Below are 21,784 nucleotides of genomic sequence, written 5' to 3' on the forward strand. Positions count from 1 at the left end.
GTCGCCAGCGGGTCCTGGCCCCTGCACACTCCCGAGGCCAATGCTTTCGACAGTCTACGCACAAATACACGTGATGATGGTGTCACGGAAACTCCCACCGAACGGGGCTGGTCCTTGTCGTGTTTCCACCGGGCGCTCCTGGTGTCTGTTTCCCCCTGCGACTTGGCCAAGTCCACGGGGCCAGAGGTCTGCTCCGTCCTGCAGTCACGCGTTGCAATAAAAGCGGCACTTTTCGGGATTCAGGCAGGAGGCAGTACGTTGCCAAGTGGCGAGGCATCCTCCGTTCCCATGCGTGCGCCCCCTTCCCCACAATAAAGATGTTTCTTCCGGTTGCCCCTGTTTTGCACTGCGGAGGAGAACTCGGGACATGAAGTCTATTTTGGGCTTCACATGAAGGAGTGGCAGCTCTATTAAAAGCTCACGGAGTGTGTTTTTGGTGGGATGATGATGATGTTGCTGCTGCTACTCTCACTTGCTCCTGGCGAGCCCTGGGGCAGAGGCTGATTTCCTGGAGGGTAAAGAGCTGGCTGCAGCTGCAGGTGACTCAGCGGCCCCTTGAGAATTCCGACTCTTTTCCTTTCCTCCCTGTCTGAACCGGGCAGACATTTATGCCACCTTCTAGCAGGGAGGTAGTCGGATGGTGGCTTTTGGAAATAGTTTGCATGTTCCGTGATGGAGTGATTGGGGGTGGGCTGACATTTTATCTTGTCACTGAGATGGGCTGACATTTCACCCAACAATGTAAGGCCAAATACTCAGAATATGTAGTTTGCTGGGGTGACAGGGGCTGACAATAAATTATCTTTGTTCTGTGCCATAGGAGAGCTCCGCACTTCTAATCATCCCATTTGCCCTCTGCTGCAGTTTCTGTTGCAGTGAGGGTTAGGGTTAGGGCTTTACTGTACCTGTTAGGTAAATGGGAGATTGGGAGTGGGGGTGGGGCTGGGGGAGGAAGGCCTGTGATGCCAGGGAGAGTGTACCTGTGTGTCTAGCCAGTAAATTGTGTGGTAGAAAATTACCCTGATTTACCAAGTTTGGTATCCTCCAGGCAGGCTAGGAGGTAGTTCTGTGGGCAGGGATATCTTATTGTGAACTGGTTACTTAGCAAAGCCAAATGGAATAAACATAAAGAAAACAAAAGTGATGAAAGTTACAAGTTATCTCTTAGCATTTATTAAATAAAAAAATGTATCTCATTGGATTGATCAGCTCAAAACCTCAGAGTTTTTTTGTTTTCTTTAATCATTTTAATATACTTAATGCCAGGCAAAAAGAAAGTGCTGAGAGTCATCACAGAGGGAACAGCACCTTTGTTGGGGGCGGGGCGGGGGCAGTAAAAAAAGAAGAAAGCTGGTTACAAATTTATTTAGCTGGTTGTAGCTTAAAGGGACAAATAGGAATTTGCCTAATAGACATTTTATCTTGTACCTCTAGCTGTAGATGTAAGATTTGTATATAGGATTGTTATGAATAAAAAAAGCTATTTGAAGGTTTATTGTCTTTTGATAGCAGAGGTTGGGGTGGGAGTGCATTGGGGTGGACAAGACCTTTTCCATTAGTAAATTTGAAGGGGAGTGTTTAGGTAAGTTGTTTCCAAAATATAGCTCATAATCACAATGCTCAACCTGTTCCTTGTGACTTTTGGCTTCTTGAAAGCTCATCAAATTTTGTCATTTTGCTGTCCCAATACTGAGAACTTTAAAAAGGCACTTCTCTTTACATTAACTCTTTGTATCAATATCTGTTTTCCCCACTCAAATGAACATTAAATCTTTATGCGTAACTCTGATAATATTTTTTTAATTGAGTCTTTGAAATGTGGCTTTTCTGTTAGTGTATGAAATTTTCTTCAGATTTTTAAAGATTGCACCCTTGTTTCATTTGATGTTCTTGGAATTTGTCTCCCAGGCAATTTATTGTGATAGATTTTGGAGAAAAATGCGATAGTCAGTATCATTGACTTTTTTTGGCAGCATGTTAAGGTAGAATCCTAGAATTTCAGAAAGTCAGAGTTCCTTAGATTTTTTATCGCTTATTTTACAGGTTTAGAGTCTGGAATAGTTAAATGACTTCTTTACCATTAAGCAAAATTTTATCGTTAAGCAAATTAATGAATCAATATGAGACAATATCAGTTATTGCTAAAATGTTTACCCAGGTTTATATCCTTTTATATTTGTAATTTTAAGTTAGTGTAGACCAGTGATGGTGAACCTATGACACGCGTGTCAGAGGTGACACGCGAACTCATTTTTTGGGTTGATTTTTCTTTGTTAAATGGCATTTAAATATATAAAATAAATATCAAAAATATAAGTCTTTGTTTTACTTTGGTTGCAAATATCAAAAAATTTCTATATGTGACATGGCACCAGAGTTAAGTTAGGGTTTTTCAAAATGCTGACACGCCGAGCTCAAAAGGTTTGCCATCACTGGTGTAGACCCTTCTTGACCTGTACCCTCTCCCTTTCCTGTCATATCCCTAATAAATGTACAAAGAGTCTTGTTGGCTATATGCCATAGAATCCTACTTAAAGAATTATGGATACATTTACTGTCAATAGCAGAGGACACAACAGTTGTTTTTTTTAAATTTTGAAATGAGAAGAATTTTTTAAATTACAGGTTTAGTAGATGAAGATCAGTGATAGTGTTAGCTGTTTTAAAATGTAACATGTTATAAACCTAGTAAAACTGTTTTCCTTAGACCGGTATGCCCACTTTAGTATTAACATAGTACAGTCCAACACATAATAGTTAAGTAGACTGACTATATGAATGAAATAACTACTCTCTTATAAAGTGTGAAATCACTTTTTCCTGCTATTCAGAGAAGATTGACTTTTTTCCCCCTTTGCCAGCCTTACAAACATAGACCATGTGCATCTCTTACCAAAAGTAGGCCTAGATAATGGAGAGGCCAACCAAATTGCCTTTTATGTTGTGTCCAATCTTGTGGTAAAAGAAGATCTACATGATCATTTCAAGATGCTTTGGTTTTATGGGAATTTAGAACTTTTGCAATTGAACTAAAGATAGGGCTGCAGTATTATGCAAGATCCATTAATCTGTGAATATGCTTCGGTGATAGACAAGGGCTTACCTGAATATTACTAAAAAAGTACATGCTTAGACATCAGTAAAATATTGTGATTAAAGATGAGTTTAAATTTCATCATTTAAATTAAATTACGAATTTAGTAAAGACAGCTTATAAAGAGTTTATACCTTTTATTTATAGTTTGCCTAAATTGGGTATGAAAAATGGAAAATAAGCTTGCAAAAGCTGAATGGCATTAAATGGGCCACCCTGAATCGGAAGACAAGTTGAAATGAATACTTGTGTTCTATTCTGCTGAATGGGAAAACTGTTTAATAACTGGGTTTCATGAGGCATTAGATAATTAAGTTTCTTCTCTTGTCTGTTATGAGAAGAGACATTTTATTAATTTCTTTTTAGGACCAGTTTTGCTTAAAGTGAATGGTTTTTTAAGTGTCACTTGCTTATTTAGTGTATGTGATTTGTTTCAGTTACCATGTTAAGAATAGTTGTATAGTACCTTTGGTTGCAAGAACCTTTTTTTTTAGGAGACGTTATTTTCATTGGCATACTGAGTTGATTTTCTGTATATCCAAAGCTGGGTGTTATTGCTCTTGCTTCTTTTGTTATCAATAGGAGAAAAAAAATAATGCCACAAGATTATTATTCTCAGATTCTCAGTGTCACAGTAATGAACATAAAAGGTGACTCCCATATGATTTATTAGAAGTGTTGTGATCACTCAGAGTCTGCTCAGATTGCAAAATGTTGTTTTATTGTATAATTCCAGTATATATAAGTAGAAAATCTTTTGAACAAAGTGAAATAACATATAAATAAAAATTTTGGATGGTTATTTTTCTTCTTACATAGAAGGGCCATGGATATTATCATAGTTACTTTCATCTGAGCAAAGTAATTAAGTACATAGTTCACAGTGGTGAATTGGTAATCATAAGGCTGGATCTGATTCTTTAATTAGCATATACTTTGTTTCTCACTTTAAGAAACATACCAGAGTACATTTGTTGAAGTTGTGTGTGTGTACATACTTTGGGAAGTACACATTGGGAAGTAAACTTTGGGAAGGTTTTGGCAAATATTTCTTCAAATATTTTTGAAATATTCTTTTTATCCTCTTCCCTCTCTCTTCTTCTGGGACTCCCATAGTGCATATGGGAGGAACATAATTGGAAAATTGGTGACAAGGAAATCTGAGTAAGAGGTATGTAGGCAGACCTCTCTGAATGGGCCAAAAAGTGAAGATATTGGTGTTCCATGTGAATGCTCACCAAATTAAGAGGTCTTCATTCCAAAGGGAGTAATGCTTCCACAGGGTAACTGCATCAGAGTAGTATTTTAATAATCAAGAAGAGAGGATGACTGGGTATCAGACAGACTCTTTCCCCAGCCATACCTGTCAATGCCCAGTGGGCTCATGAAAAAAGTGGCCATGCTGTCAGGGATGGGGGTTACAGAAGCACTCATCAACATAGACTTCAGCTCATCAAAACCTGCTTGGCTGTGCCCACTGCTGAATGCCTAATCTGCCAGCAGCAGTGACTAACACTAAATCCGTGAATGGCACCATTCCCTAAGGTCATCAGCCAGCTACCTGGAGGCAGGTTGATTACATTGGACTGCTACCATCATGGAAGAGTTGCAGCTATTTGTTCTTACTGAAATAGACACATATTTTGGATATGAATTTGCCTTCCTCACATGCAGTGCTTCTGCCAAAACTACCATATGTGGGCTCACAGTATGCCGTACCCACTGCCATTCTATTCCTTCCACACAGCATTGCTTCTGATCAAGGAACTCACTTCACAGCGAAAGAAATGAGCAGTGGGGTCATACTCATGGAATGTACTAGTCTTATCATGTTTCCTACCATCCTGAAGCAGCTGGTGTGATAGAATGGTGGAATGGTCTTTTGAAGATTAAGTTACAGTGCCAGTGAGGTGTCAGTACCTTGCAGGACTGGGACAAGGTTCTCCAGAAGGTTGTATATGCTCTTAATTAGTATTCAGTGTATGGTGCTGTTTCTCTTATAGGCAAGATTCACAGGTCCAGGAATCAAGGGGTAGAAATGGAAACAGCACCATTCACTATTACCCCTAGTGACTCGCTAGCAAAACTTTTGGTTCCTGTTTCCATGACTTTATGCTCTGCTGGGCTAGAGGTCTTAATTCCAAAGGGAGTAATGCTTCCATAGGAGACACAACAATGATTCCATTTGTTGGCACTTAAGACAGCTGTCCATCAGTTTTGGACTTCTCATATCTCTGAATCAACATGCAAAGACAGGAATTACTATGTTGGCTGGGGTGATTGATCCTCACTACCAAAGGGATATTGGACTGCTATTCCACAATGGAGATAAGGAAGAGTTTGTTTGAAATACAGGAGATCCCATAGGGCATCTCTTAGTAATACTGTGCCCTTTGATTAATGTCAGTGGAAAACTGCAGCACTATTCAAGGAGATTACTGATAACCCAGATACTTCAGGAATGAAGTTTGGGTCACCTCACCAGGTAAAGAATCACAACCATCTGAAGCACTTGCTGAAGAATGAAGGAATACAAAATGGGTAATGGGAGAAGGTAGCTATAAATACCAGCTATAACCGTGTTACCAGTTATAGGAATAAGGACTCTATTGTCATGAGTATTTCCTCATTTCGTTATAAATATATTTTTGTGTTTGTGTGTGTATATAAACACACAAATATATATGCATATATAACATGTATATATGGCTATATACATATGTAAAATAATACTTTTCTCTCATGCCCTTACCATGTAAAAAACATATTAAGTGTATATCATGCACTCAGTTTTAAATATTAGTAACTTTACATCATGGTATGTAAATTCTGGGATATCTAAGAGAAGAATAAACATTCAAGGACTTTACCTCCTCTTCTGGGGAAGGGGTTAGTAAGTTTGCAGTTGTACACAGGATGGTTGTATCATGTTAAGCAGAATTATGATCTCCTAATTGTTCTCATTTGGAGATTAAGTATGGTTTAAGAAGATGAATATGGGTGCCCAGTTGATGAGGGTTGAACTTGTGTTGATTAAATTTATGTGTCACCTTGACTGGGCCATGAGGTGCCCATATATTTGATCAAACTGTATTCTGAATGTGTCTGTGAGGTTGTTTCCTGATTTAAATTAGTGAACTGCGTAAAACATATTGCTCTCTCTACTGTGGTCCTCATCCAATCAATTGAAGACCTGAATAGAACAAAAAAGCTGAGTAAGAGGGAACTTCTGCCTAATGGCCTGAGCCGGGGCATTGCTCTTCTGTATTTGGACTGGGACTTTTACCACCAGCTTTTCTGGTTCTCAGGCTCTCAGATGCAACCTGACACTACAGCATCTATTCTCCTTAGTTTCTAGCTTGCTCACTGCAGGTCTTAGGACTTCTCAGCCTTAAAAGAGTATATGATCATCTTAACATTGGTTTAATTCCTGACAGTATCCTAAAGGCAATTTGTAAAGAAATTACTATAGAGAAGGGGGATACAAAATAAAATGCTTAAAATGCTGAGTCCTAGGATAAGTGGGATTTATAGTAAAAATGCTTAGAAATCAAGGCTAAGGCCACAGAATTAGATTAGTCATAGATGCACTCAAACAGCAATCTATATTACGAAGTATATTGACATATAACATCAGTTTACAATGATTAATGATAAATATAAGCTTTTGGCTTAAATGTATTCGATAAGACTTAGGTACTGTATAGCTGTTGTTCTTTAACCTTTTATTTTTGCCACAGTCTCATTTTAGATTATGTTCCCATTATCCCTGTTGAAAGCAAAGATGCTAATGAATATGAAAAATGAAATCCTATCTGCATAGATACCACTTAAATAAGGTATTGCTTAAATAAAAAAAGAGTGGAGAAACCCGTGACAGCATAACTCAGTACTTAGTTTGTTTTAATTTTTTAAAAAGTAAACTGAAGAAGTAATCATGAAGCCTGTAGGATTTCCCCTTTTATAAAACGTTTGTAGGGAAAAAGAATGATTGGATATTTTCAGCATTTAAAGCTGGTTAATTACCACACATTCTTTCCATTGTGATTGTGTAGCAATGCTGAGGTCTGGAATGATGGGAATCATTTCTGAGCTTTTTTTTTCCCCCTCTCAACTCTCAGTAGACTTTTTACTCTGTGTCTCTGATGTTGTATTATATAGCAATTCTTTATTGGTTCTCAGGCCTAGAAAATATAGAGTAATTTTCTAAGCAGAGCAAAACCTCCTTCCTCTTATAATTCAGTTACTTTAACATGTCTTCAATAATTGAAGGAAAATATATGTTGTATCTCAAAAATAGCACAGAACTAAGTTATTCTAGTTAAGAAAGGTGTGCCATTTTTTTTGGAAGTTTATGTGTAATGAGTTGTAGCTAATTTTCAACTTTTTAGGAGAAGGCAACCACAACAATTAAACAAAACACCACTAATTGGTTATAAATGTGGAGAAGATGGGGCATATGTTTGTGTGTGTATGAATGATAGCGTTCTTTTATGTAGTTAAATATTCTTATTTATTCTTAAAATAAAATGGGCAGTTGGTCAGAGCGATGCTATTATAATTACTGTTTATGTATGAAACAAACAAATTTATTGATGACTTCTGGTGTGTATGCGAATGTTGAGAGAGTAAGTCTTTGTAAAGGATGTAAATAGAATGCTACTTGAATTTGAAAAGATTCTTCGTTTTGGCCTTTCAGAATATCATGAAGCTAACATAAGCATTGGAGTCTATTGTAATGATAGTGAAGGAACCAACACTTAGGAGAATTACACTTTTGTTCATATCACAACCATTGCTTCAGGTTATCCAAGTGCATATTCCTTTCTCTCATAATAAGAAAATTATGGCCCGGATTAAGTTCTTAATATATTACCAAGGAACATGCAGAAATGATCTAGATGGTAGTATTGTGATAGTGACAACAGGTTTTAGCACAGAATAGGACACATACTTGAATATCTATATATATACTAGTAAAAGCCTAAGCGACCATTAGGACTGGTTGACTGGTCGCTATGATGCGCACTGACCATCAGGGGGCAGATGCTCAATGCAGGAGCTGCTCCTTGATGGTCAGTGTGGTCCTACAGCCAACCTCCCACGGCTGGCCAACCTCCCACGGCTGGCCAACCTCCCACAGCTGGCCATATGTATATATAAACACATCCATTTGTCCATATGTATATGTTTCAAATTAAATTGCCTAGGAATATTGAAGTCCTCAATTCATTGCATACTTTTAATATCTTAGTGCAGAAGTATTTTGCACATCAACTGAGTTTGTGCATATTTGAATTGTATGTAGCTCTCAAAAACTTTTTAGGAAATTTTCTGAAATAACAATTTTGAACTGACTACATAATCATATTTGTAGTTACAGGTATGCCTCGTAACTTTTTTCCTTGTATTTGTGAAGTCGAAGACAGTCAATCAATATAAGTGTTTATTAATGAACTGTTGTTCTGTGCAAAAAAAGAATGGCGCACTAGCCGGTTTTGCTCTATGGATAGAACACTGGCCTGTGGACTGAAGGGTCCCGGGTTGGATTCCAGTCCAGGGCACATGCCTGGGTTGTGGGCTTAATCCCCAGTAGGGGGGTGTTGCAGGAGGCAGCGGATCAATGATTCTGTCTCATCATTGATGTTTCTATCTCTTTTGCCCTCTTCCTGTCTCTCTTAAATCAATAAAAAAATAAAATAAAGATAGAAAGAAAAAAAAAAGGCAAACGTTTCAGAATGGCTAGAAGAGACAGAATATGAGGTGGAAATGTAAGTTTGAGCCTGATTATTAAGGGACTCTAGGAACTCTAGGGATAGATTACCAATAGCATAGTGAGAAGTTAAGCATGGGCATGCTGAAGTCAATCCTGGACAGGCTGGGTTAATGCCCTTTTTGATCAAAACAATATGTAATTATTCTGTTGTGTAACAATCTGAATATATAAGGCTGTTGGGAAGGGGACAATGCATGACAGAAACTTTTTAAGTAAGACAAATATTTACTATGCAGAAAGATGATTATAATTTGGATGTGCTGCTAACTTCCCCCAGTTTAGATAGCCTAAACCTACTGTAGAGAGCTTTAAAGCCTGGTACAGTTATATCCCCTATTTCACTTGTCATCTAAGGCTATCTTTTTGTTTTCCTATTACTTCCTTCCCCTCTATTCCAGGGTCCTTGGTTTTCTAATTTGGTGAATTTATGCTCTGTTCTCACTTCTTCTTATGTTTGATCTTTTAGACACCCTGTTTTAAAATTAGCTGCATTATACATCTTGAGGCACTTTACATACTGCATATCTTTTCCCTCTAATTCTCAGCCTCTCTCCCTTTTGATTTTGGTAGCAACTGTCATTCTGTCTAAGAATCTTTCCTCTGGCCTTACTTTCAAACAATGCCCATCATCTGGACCGTTTGCCTTAATGTGCTTTCTATTTCCATCATTTTAGAGGAGGAGACAGCACTAGTGACAAGTGTTGAGGATGTGATCCAAGTCTCAAACAGGCAGTTCCTTTCCATTACTTATCCTATATAATAAAGAGGGAACATGCAAATTGACCATCACAACGATGGCAGCGTCCACAGCGGAGGCGGAGTTTCCATAACACAAGATGGCTGTGCCCACAGCGGAGGCCAAGTTTCCGTATGGAGCCTTAACGAGCAATCAGCAGGGACCTGAGGCTGCGACCCCCCCACCCCCGTGGGGCTTGACAGGGGACCTCAGGCCGTGCCCCTCACTCTCGCGCCAGGCCGGGGGACCTCAGGCCACACCCCCACCCATCAGGGCTTGATGGGGGTCCTCAGGCCATGCCCCCTGCCCTGGTGCCAGGCAGGGGGACCTCAAGCCACACCCCCATGCCCCGGCGCTGGGCCATGGGACCTGAGGCTGCACCCCCTTGCCCGGTGGGGCTTGACAAGGGTGGGACCAGCCCGGTCTGAATCTAGCCCAATGGAGGGGGCAGCCGTGTCGGGGTCTTGCGCAATTTTGAGGCACATGTGGGTGGGTGGGGACTTGACTCTGGGTCCCGTGGTGTGCCCCAGACTCTGACAGGAGAAAGATTTTCATATACATTTTACTAATTTTCTTTTATCTCTGACACTTCTATTATAGAGAAAGGGCAAATAGCAATATTAAAATATTTCCTCTAATTAATGTGCTGAATTTCATGCACCAGGCCACTAGTTTCTTTTTATAGTTCTCTAACATGTAGGGTTAGATTGTTTATTGAGATTTTAATTTTTTTATTTTTAAATTATATTTTTAAATTTGTCTTTGTTGTTGAAAGTATTACATATATCCCCCTTTTTTCCCAATTGATCCCCTCTCAGGACTGATTTCACTGTGTCCCATAGATTTTGGATTGTTGTGTGTTCATTTTAATTTGTTTCCAGGTAATTTTTGATTTCTTCCTTGATCTCAATGGTAACCCATTCACTGTTTAATAACATGCTTAGCTTCCATGTGTTTGAATGTTTTTAAATTTTTTATTGTAGTTGATTTCTAGTTTCATGGCATTGTGGTTCAAGAAGATGCTTGATGTGATTTCAATCTTCTTGAATTTCTTAAGACTTATTTTATGTCCTAATGTGGTCTATCTTTGAGAATATTTCATGTGAATTTGAGAAGAATGTATATTCTGCTACTTTGAGATGAAATATTCTGTAAATGTCAATTAAATCTATCTGATCTAGTGTGTCGTTTAAAGTTGTTGTTTCCTTCTTGATTTCTTGTCTGGAAGATCTACCCAGTGATGACAGTGGGGTGTTTAAGTGTCCTGTTGTGACTGTGTTGATGTCAATCTCTCCCTTAAAGTCCACCAAGAGCCTTTTTTTTTTTAAACATATTTAGGTGCTCCTGTTTTGGGTACATATATGTTTACCAGGGTTATATTCTCTTGTTAGATCAATCCCTTTAGTATTATATAATGACCTTCTTTGTCTCTTACTGTGGTCTTTGTTTTAAAGTCTATTTTGTCAGATATAAGTATTATTACCCCGACTTTTTGTTGTTCCCATTTGCATGGAATATTTTTCTTTCATCCCTTCGCTTTCAACTTGTGTGAATCTTTTGTTCTGAGGTTGGTCTCTTGTAGACAGCATATATGTGGGTCATGTTTTCTTTTTCTTTTTCTTTTTTTTTTTTTTTACCTAGAAAAACTTTAATTCCAGAGCAGAAACTGCTCGGGCCCCTCCTCCCGTCCTCACATGGCAGGCAGGCACACTCGCCCACCCGCCCCAAGACCCCGGCCCAGGGAGACCACCCAGTCAAAAGGTGTTCTTGATGCGGGCTTCCACCAGCACGAGGATCTCCCCGATCTTCCTCTGCCAGTTGGCGATGTCCTTGGACACGGCGCACCACAGCTCCCCGTGCCATGGCTCGGCGTTCTCCCAGCGCCTCCTCACCTCCTCCCGCTGCTCCTCTGTGCCGTGCTGCAGCTCAAACTTGTAGAAGAGGGCCCAGGCGTCCCCCAGGTCAGTCGATCTTCACGGTGCGGTGGAACCACTCCCTGGCCTTGGTGATCTTCCGCTCACTCCAGAACAGCTTGGCCACGGCCAGGAGCACATGGGGGTCGTGCCCACATTTCTTCAGGGCATTGACACTCTTGGTCTTCCTCTGGGGCCTGGCCTCCAGGAAGATGGCTTCAGACCACAGGACACCAGAGCTGGGGCACTCCTGCAGCGCCTTGGCCATAAGCGTTTGGCGATGTTCTTTAGCCCTGCCCAGTACTCCAGCCTCACAGACTCCAACCACAGCCCGGGGTTCTTCGGGTTCTTCAGGCGAGACTTTTCCAAAATGGCCCGAGCTCGGGTCAGCTGCCCGATTTTCTCCTCCAGCCAGGAAAGCAAAAGCCACAGGGGTGTGGAGTGGGGACATTTCTTCAACCCCTGGCTGTAGGCCTCTCGAGCCTTGTCCGTCTGCTCCTCGATTTGCCCCTTTATCATCCACAGCTTGGGGAAGTCCTCGTAGTGCTTCAGGGCATCCTCGCACAGCTCCTGGGCGGCCTCAATGTTCCCCAGCACCCATTCCAGCTTCACAGACTTCATGAACACCCGGGCAGTGGGTGCGCTGCTCCGAGCCTTGGCTAGCAGCTGCCAGGCCCGTTCATACTCGTTGTTCTCCGATTCCAACTTCACGGCCGCCAGCCAGATCTCCTCACTGTTGGGGTTGGCCTGGAAGGCCAAAGCCAGGATGCTTCTTGCCGCAGGCACATCGCCTGTCAGCCACTTGGACTTGGCACCCATGAGCCACAGCACCTCTGCTTTGGGGCAATGGGCCACGGCCCTCTGCAGAAGCGCTTCCAGGGACTCCCTGGTGCCATGGTTCTTCTCAAAGTAGGCGGCTCGCAGCCACACACTCTTCTTGCTGGGGAACACCTGCAGCGCGTAGGCATAGATGGCTCGTGTGCACTCCAGGGCATTGTGGGCCACACAACTGTCAGCATCTTCCATCCAGGTGTGCTTCCGGTCCTCCTCGATCCCAATGCCAATCACAGCTCGCATGACCGCCTGGCAGGTGGCCACACTGCCTGCCTTGTCACACTCCTCGGCACCCTGGATCCACTGCTCACAGTTGATCTCCACACCGTTGGCCTGCAGGGAGGTGATGGCCCGATCAATGATCTCCACCATCTGCGTGTTCCCGTTGGCTTCCTCCAGCTTGGCAGCTGTGACCCAGATGTGCCAGTCTGTGGGGGTTCTCACGGGCCTTGTTCAAGACCTTACGGGCATTTTCATAGGTCTCCAACCTTGCCAGAGTGAGCCACAGCTCCACACTAGTGGGGCAGCACTCCACAGCTCGGCTGAGCGTGATTCTAGCATCTTCAGGCTCTTCCAGCTCAACCGCTGCCTTCCATAAGCGAACAGAATTGGGTACATGCTCCAGGGCTTTCCGAAGAACCCGCTTTTTGGCACGAATGTCTGTTTCCAGCTCTGCTGCTCTGATGTAAATCCTAACAGACTGTGGGAGGTGACGGACAGCTTGGGCCACCACGGCCTTGGCAGTGTCCCCAGGTTGCAACCTGGCTGCTTCCAACAAGACATCTTCACTCTTGGGGCACATCTCCGTCCCCTTCATGATAAGGTTTCGAGCGACTTGCAGCTTCCTGGTGACTTCTTCCAGGCAGGCAGATGCAATCCAGGCTGGTAGGTGGTGTGCGTTTGTCTCCCGAACAGACTTGAGGAGCAGTCTTGCCTTTTTGATGTCATTGATGTCCCCTCCATGAGTCGGGATCATGGAATTTAAGTCTGTCAGATAGCCTTTGGGGTCGACTACAGTCTGCCCACTCACAGAGTCAGACACCTGGCTCAGCCTCATGTCCATCAGCGTGTTCCTTGCTTGACCAATCTTCCTCATGTCTAGCTCACCTGTGCCAGGTGTCATCAATCCAGGTGTCATTCCACCTGGGTATGGAGTGTTCAGTCCACCAGGATAGGGTGTGTTAACACCTCCAAATTGAGTTTGCCGGGGGTCCACGGAGGTATGGTTCTCTCCAGTCTGCAAATGTTTGGCGAAGAAGCTGTCGGGAACAGGGGTCAGTTTCTCGTAGCGTGGGTTCTGCTGGCGTTTGTTCCTGGCGTCGCCAGCCTCAGGGATGCTCAGCCACTCTTCCTCTGTGACTTCTGCCAACTTCCTTTTGAGATCTGAGAACTGTTGTTGGATTTTGGGGCATTCCATACGGTACTTTTCAATTTCTTCTTTCTCCCTTTGCTCCCTTCTTTCTTTTCTTCTTTTGTCCATCCTTTTATCCAGAGCTGCATAAATAGCATCCGCTTCCTCGTCATCCTTTTCATAGAGCCCACTTGAGAAGAGGCTCCCTGCATAGCCATTAAACTCGTCATAGTTGGTGTCATTCAGATCCTCATCATCGTCATCTGCAGCCTGGCTCTTCTTCATCTGGTCCCTGACGGTCCTCTTGCCCGGTGCATGGCGGTCATCCACAGGATCGTTGGCATCCCGGGCAGGCCCGATGTCTGACCGGGTGTTGAAGCCAGTGGCGCCTTGGCCCAGCCCCGGCACATAACTGAGCGGTGCGGGCATGCCCAGGAATGGCTTCTTCTTCTTGTTCATGGCGCCGCCGCCACGAGGGCTGGGAAGAGAAGGGACAGAAACCGCAGCCGCAGGCGAAGGACCGCATGCGTCTGAAGCTGCGCTGCAGGAAGAAGTTGCAGGCTCCATGTCACCCTCGCCCTGGAAACAGAGTGTATGGTATGCAAGAAGCCCCGCCCACCTCAGGGTTCCAGGGTGGAAGTCCGGAAACACACACCCACCGACACAGGGCAGTCCCTGGGAAGGCAAGCAGCGAGGCTGGGAGGACATACCTTTACTGGGTAGGAGAATCTCCTTCAGTCACCTTCTTGTAGCCTATCAGTAGAGCAGTGACCTTGGAATAGCCCTTATAATGGAACACAGAGATTAACCTAGACAAGATTAAAATCAACAGAACTAGAGACAGGATTTTTGGCTAAGGTCAGATAAGAAACAAGGAAGAGGCATGCTTATAGGATCAAATAGTATAAATATAGACGTAACAGGACAATAAAGAGAGAACCCAACCATGCTGATCAACTGAACCCTGTCTCCGTGTCATTCCTTCTTTGCCGACTCTGTCCACACCTTTGGCAACCCCTGGACCTGCTGGGGTTGGACCCCAACACGCCGCCCATGGGGCCCCAGCCATTCCTGGGGGGCAGGAGCCCAGCTCTGGGGAACTAATGGGGAACAGATGAATGCAGCGCAGAGGCTGGGAGCTGGTCCTGGGTCATGTTTTCTTATCCATTCAGGTACCCTATGTTTTTTGGTTGGATAATTTAATCCATTTACATTTAAGGTTATTATTGATAGGAACTTATTTATTCCCATTTTTCTTTATACCTATGTTCTTTCCTCTTTTTTCTTATTCTTAAAACAGTCTTTTTAGGAAGGGAGGGAGAGAAACAGAGAGAGAAGCATTGATGTGATAGAGAAACATCAGTAGGTTGCCTCCTGCATGCACTCTGACCATGGCTGGGGATCGAGCCTGCAATGAGGTACGTGCTCTTGACTGTAATCGAACCCAGGACCCTTCAGTCTGTGGGATGAAGCTCCATCTACTGAGCCAAACTAGCTAGGGCTTAGCATTTCTTGTAATACTGGTTTGGTGACAATTAAATCTTTAGCCTTTGTGTTTTTTGTTTTGTTTGTTTTGTTTTGTTTTTGTCTCAAAAGCTCTCTATTTCACCTTCAATTTTAAATAATAGCTTTGTTAGATAGAGTAGACTTGGTTTCAGGTTCTTGCTTTTTATTTCTTTGAATACTTCATGCTTGTCCCTTTTGGCTTGAAGTATTTCTGTTGAGAATCAACTGACAGCCTTATGGGAACTTTCTTGTAGGTAACTAACTGTCTCTCTCTTGCTGCCTTTAAGATTATGTCTTTAACATTTGCCTTTAAAATTATGATGTGTCTTGCTGTGGATCTCTCTGGGTTCATCTTGATTGGGACTCTGTGCCTCCTGAACTTGTGTAACTTTTTCCTTTACCAGGTTAGGGAAGTTTTCTGTCATTATTTCTTCAAACAGGCTCTCTGTCCTTGTTCACATTCTTCTCATCCTGGTACCCCTATGATGCGGATGTTGTTACATTTCCTGTCCCAAAGTTCCCTTAACCTACCCTCATTCTCTTTAATTATTCTTCCTTATTACTTCTCTGGGCATTTTTTTCTACCTTGTCTCCAAATTGCTGTTTTGATGCTTTGCTTCATCCAACCTACTGTTTATTCATTCCAGTGTATTATTGATGTAATTCATGGTATTGTTCATTTCAACTGGTTCTAATTCATGGCTTCTGTATCCTTTTTCATGATGTTGTAGTTCTCACTAAATTCTTTGTAATACTCACTAAGTTATTTGAGCATGCTAGTAACCATTATATTAAACTTTATATCTGATAAATTGATTGCCTCCATTTCATTTACCTCTTTTTGTAGATATTCCTTCTGTTTTTCATTTGGGCCTTATTTGTATCCCAATTTTAGCTGTCTCTTTGTGTTTGTTTTTAAGTATTAGATAGAAATGCTATGATTCCCAGTTTTCTTGGTGTGGCCTTATACTAGTATAGTAGGTGTTCTGTGGGACCCAGTGGTGTGGTCTCCTTGATCTACTGAGCTTGATGCTCTAGGAATGTCTGTTGTGTGGGTTATATGGGTCTTCCTATTGTAACTGGGTCTTGATTGCTGTTGGCCCATTCATGTGTAGGATCATCCCTCAGGCTGGCTGACTTGAGGCATAACTCCTACCATATTGTGCAAGCTGTTGTACAGGTGCTGACGAAACAATACAAAACAAAATGAAACAAAAAATCTCCACCACCAACAAAAAAAAGTAACAACAAAACAAATATGAAAAGAAAAATGAAGTAGAGAATAATAAAAGAATACAGGAAAAAAGAATATCAAAGGAAAGAAAGAAAAATAAATACTAGGAAAAGAAAAATGGGAAAAAAGATTAAGAAAAGAAAAAAGAATATTGATTGAGAAAAGGAAAGAGATAAAGAAATATAAAAGAAAAATAGGAAATAAGTAATACAGGAAACGAAAAAGATAAAGAAGAAAAATGTGGAGTTTGTAATGTTTAGTGCCTGCTACACTTTCCCTTTGGATATGCTGTTTGTGAAGCTTGTTGGATTCTGCTCCAATGTTGTCTGAAGCTGGCCACTTGGGGTTGGTTTCAGGTCTTTTGGGGGTTTTGTGGTGTAAGTCAGATTCAGTTGCTTTCTTTGCCTGGCCCTTGGCAACCTGTTGGAAGCTACAAGCGATCCACAGTTTGTGGCTGTCTCTGCTGGGCCTAGTTGCGTATGGGAAGGACCTGATATGTTGTATTTTCAATGAAATTTATTTCAAAATACCCAATAATTTTCTTGTGATTTATAATGGGTTATTTAAAAGTGTGTTAATTTTCAGGTTTTTGAAGGAATTTCTAGATTTCTTTCATTGATTATTAATATGTTTCTTCTGTGCTTAGAGAAGATACTTTTTGTTAAGTTTTTAAAACTTAATCAAGACTTGTTTAATGGCTCAGAATATTGTCTATCTTTAAATGTTCTGTGTACACTTGAAAAAATGCCTAATCAGCACCTATTAGGTAGCATTTTTTCAGAAATATTAATTAGACAAAGTTGATTGCTATATTGATCAAGTCTTCTAATATTTGCTGATTTTATTTCTACTTATTTTATCACTTAGAGAGGAGTGCTGAAATCTCTAGGTATGGTTATAGATGCATATATGTTTAGAATTGTTATGTTGGCTTGACATATTGATTTCTTTATCATTATGAAATTTCTCCTTCATCCTAGTAATATTGTTTGATCTGAAATCTAACTTTTCTAATACTAATACAGTCACTTCAGCTTTCTTTTGATTAGTGTTTGCATGTATAACTTTTTCAGCTCTTTATTTTTATGTTTTTTTGTTGTTGTTGTTTTCATAGTCAAAATGAATCCTTTTCATATCTTTGACATCTCTCATCACCATGGTTATTTTTTTCTCCTACCTTCTTATTCAATCTAATTATTTCTGCTTTTTAATTTGGTTGTTTAGATCACCTGTATTTAATGTTCTTTTTAAGATGGTTGGGTTTAAATATATCATTTTGCTATTTGTTTTCCATTTTTTCCTATTTAGTGTTGGCTTTGAAGTTTTTTGGTTCCCTCCCCCCGCTTTAAATGATTTCATTTTATGCCAACTGTTGGTTTCCAAAGAGTATATTTTTGCTAATTATTTAATCATTTAATTGTTCTAGGGTTTACTATATATATTTTGAATTTATTAGCCTACTTTTAAATAATATTATCCTATTTCATATATAGTGTAAGAACTTTACAGCATTATATTTTCATTTCCTCTCTTATCATGTATGGTACTGATATGATTTAGTTTACTTCTACATTTCCTATAAAGTTCACAATGTTTGTTATTACTTTTGCTTTATGCAGTCAGTTATCTTTACAATTTTTATATTTATTCATATATTTACCATTTCTGGCACTCCTGATTTTTTTTATGCAGATCCAAATATCTTTCTGATTTTATTTCTCTTCTCCCTGAAGAACTTTCTTTAATATTTCTTTTAGTGTAGGTCTGCTGGCAAAGAGTACTCTCAGTTTTTGTTTGGAAAAATATCTGTATTTCTTTTTCAGGTTTAAAGTTATTTTCTCTGGGCAAAGAATTGTATGTTGCCATATTTTCTTGACCTTTCAGTTCTTTGACTATACCTCTCCATTGTTTTCTGGCTTACATGGTTTTTGACAAGTAGTTTGTTTTCATTCTTATTTTATTTCTTTTGCATGTAATGTGTCCTTTTTTTCTGGCTTATTTAAACACTTTTTATCTGTTTCCAACAATAGCATATGATATGCATTGGTAACTTCCTTATGTTTATATTACTTGGCTGTTTTTTAGATTTCTGGATCTCTGGGCTTACATTTTTTATGAAAGTTAGACAATTTTCAATTATATTTCTTCAAACATTTTCCCACCCCCCTCCTTTTTTTCCTGGGCCTCCAATTACATCCATTTATTTTGAATAATTGCTATTTCAATTTTTTAACCTCATTTTTTTTTTCATCTGTAGTGTTTAATCTATTGTTAACCTTATCCTATGTATTAGTTTTATTTTTTTAAAGATGTTTTCTGGAAGTTCCATTTGAATCTTTTTCAGATCTTATATATCTCTCATTATTATGCTTATTTTTTCTACCTTCTTCAACATATGAAACCTTTATGATAGCTGTTTTCATATCCTTGTTTGTGAATTCCATCATCTCTTTCATTTCTATGTTTCTGTTGAATAATAACCTGATTATATTATAGGTCATATTGTCCTGATTTTCTGTATGCCTTTTACAATTTGATTGGATTAATATATTTTGTATTTTTGCTTGTTGGTTTCTGAATTTTGTTGTGTTATTTCAAATAGGGTTGCATTTGGTTTTGTTTCTCAGTTATGTTACTTGGAATTAGTTGGGTTATTTTGAGGAGTATTTATAAGATTTGTTAATGTGGGTCCAAAATATTCTTTTGTCATAGGTCTAATTTAGCCCCATTACTAAGGAGATACCCTTCCAAGGATTCAGCAGCTGAATGCTCTATGTATTAGAAGGGTTATCCATTCTGAATGATAGGTATACAAACTATTACCAACTGTGTGTGAGCGCCAGATGTTATTTTTCTACTCACATGGTCTTTCTTTTCCTGGCCTTGTGTAGCTTTCTCTCATGTTTGTACATGTTAGTTCTCAGCCCAGACTTGAACAAATCTTTCTATCTCTGGAATTCTCACTCAGTATAGTCTCTTTCTCAAATTCCTGATGCTGCAAGCACTAGCTGCCTCTCAAACTTTTAACTCTCTCCCCTCAGATCAGTGCGAAGCGAGTTTTGCTTGGGTTCTTCTACCATGTGCTGTGGCCTATGAACTGACTCCAGGTTGTAAACTGGGCAGTTTTAATGCTTATCTTGTTCGTTTCCTTTCTCTCAGGAATTATAATTCTGTGCTGCTTGTTATCCAGTATCTGAAAACTATTGTTTCATATATTTTGTTCAGGTTTTTATTTATTTTAGTTGGGAGGTTAAATCTGGTCTCTGTATCTCCATTTTGATTGGAAGTAGAATGCTATCTGAATACTGTAGTTTAAAGTTTTCTCCATCCTTTACCATACTTTTACTTTGAAGTAACCACAGTGCAGGAGATTATGGATGCTGTAGGAGTGTGGTAGTGAAGATATCTGTGATTAAACTACTGGTGATATTTAGGAAATGAGCACTTTATTTTTTATTTATTCTTTTTATATTTTATTATATTTTATACTTCATAAAGTATACTTTATAAGTTCTTGTCATTAAATCTTTACATAAAATTCAATACATACTTGGAATATGCACTATATTTTATGGTAGTTTCCTATTTCTTATACACGTCACTACCTGCTCTTAATAAACCTTGAGAAACTAGACATTTTCATTCCTGTATCCATAATAGATCATTGTATTCAGCAGCTATTAAAAAAAACACAGTTATGCCCTAACCGGTTTGGCTCAGTGGATAGATCTTTGGCCTGCGGACTGAGGGGTCCCAGGTTCGATTCCGGTCAAGGGCATGTACCTTGGTTGCGGCACATCCCCAGTAGGGGGTGTGCAGGAGGTTGCTGATCGATGTTTCTCTCTCATCGATGTTTCTGACTCTCTATCCCTCTCCCTTCCTCTCTATAAAAAATCAATAAAATATATTTGTTTAAAAAACAGTTATTTTATCTTAATATGAAGAATTTTGGTGTACGGATTTTATGCTGTTTGATTAATTAGAGGTCCTCATTATAATTATACTGTTTCCTATTCATTTTCTGAAATGAATCTAATCTGATTTTTCTTCAGATCTTATTCTTTCTGACTAGGTGACAATCCCAAGGCGTTCCATCCTTGATATTATTATCCTTTTCATTGTATTGAAACTATAGAACAGTGATTTTCAACTGATGTGCTGCAAGAAATTTTAAAACTTGCAATACCTGACTATTTAGTCAGGGGCATGATCTCTTTTCCCTTAGATTGTCAAAACATGACAACAGCCAACACAACAATAGCTATCTGATATTAATGAATCAAAATTGTACCTATATTTTTGTTGTCAGATTGGCAAAAAATATAATGTATTTTTTGGTGTGCCACAGAATTTTAGTAATTAGTTTATGAGATGAAAAAGGTTGAATATCGCTGGTTTACAAGATAGCTACAGTTGCATTTGGATAGCTCCAATGCTTTCGTCTTTTTAGGATCCATGCATATGGTGATAAATAGCACCAGTAACATCATCTCTAAAGGACAAGAAGTGTAGATATACTTACACAATTAAAATTCTTTCTCTTGGAAACTCATCTATTTTTCCATTTTTTTCTCTATTCCTTCTGGAAATTATATGTGTTCTTCAAGGTTATGCAAGCTTTGACAGGTTGAGCTTTGCCACCCTATCTAAGGGAAAAGTCAGAACCTTACATAGAGCCATAGTGGGGGGACAGGAGGAATTACCAATTTTTATGGTATTGTGTCAGGAAATTGAAAGCGTGGTGAAGAGCATGTGTGCAGATATATCTAAACATGTAGCTCTTGCAGGCTGCTGAGTTTTTATTATATCCTTTTTATGTGTTTTAGAGACAATATAATACTGGTATAGGCCATAGCAAAAAAAAAAATATCTTTTTCCACTCATTTAAATTAATGGGTAGGTGTTTTATTGTTTTATTTTTATTTTTTTGTGATGCTGATGGTCAAGATAAGTTTTCTGTTAATATATGTAGTACCTATGTAGTTTTTGCATTTTCCCCTCGGCAATGCTGTGTGCTAGACTGTATTTGACTCTGGTTTCATTTGGTTTTATTTTTTGTAGCCTCTTTATCTTTTTATAATGTACCCAGCTCAGCTTCTAGTGTTCCAGTGCAACTATATGCCACCCATCTCCTCCCTTATCCTTTTGTCTGTCTCTTGAGTAGTATTCCTTCCTTTATATTTATTACTTCCTCTTTTGAAGCTTATCTTGTGAAATAATACTATTTCAGTAGGGAATTATTAAGTGATTTGATAGAGTATCTTTATATATTAATGATGCTGCTACTGAAAGTGGGGAGTTTTGGATTTTAAATTGACAATTCCAGGAGGTTTTAACTTA

General features: G+C 39.8%; 1 protein-coding gene and 1 pseudogene across 1 annotated transcript in view; one reads left to right on the forward strand and one right to left on the reverse strand.

The window, feature by feature from the left end:
* Positions 1–37: 37 nt before the first annotated feature.
* The window catches only part of CCDC91 (coiled-coil domain containing 91), a 327,053-nt gene continuing 305,306 nt past the window's right edge, over positions 38–21,784 (forward strand). Inside the window, exon 1 of the mRNA XM_005871845.2 lies at positions 38–539. The gene's annotated coding sequence lies outside the window, so the exon portion shown is untranslated. The remainder of the gene's footprint in view (positions 540–21,784) is intronic.
* Positions 11,227–14,286, reverse strand: LOC102252916 (annotated as a pseudogene).

Source organism: Myotis brandtii, unplaced genomic scaffold, assembly GCF_000412655.1.
Source record: "Myotis brandtii unplaced genomic scaffold, ASM41265v1 scaffold358, whole genome shotgun sequence".
Classification (NCBI taxonomy): Eukaryota; Metazoa; Chordata; class Mammalia; order Chiroptera; family Vespertilionidae; genus Myotis; species Myotis brandtii.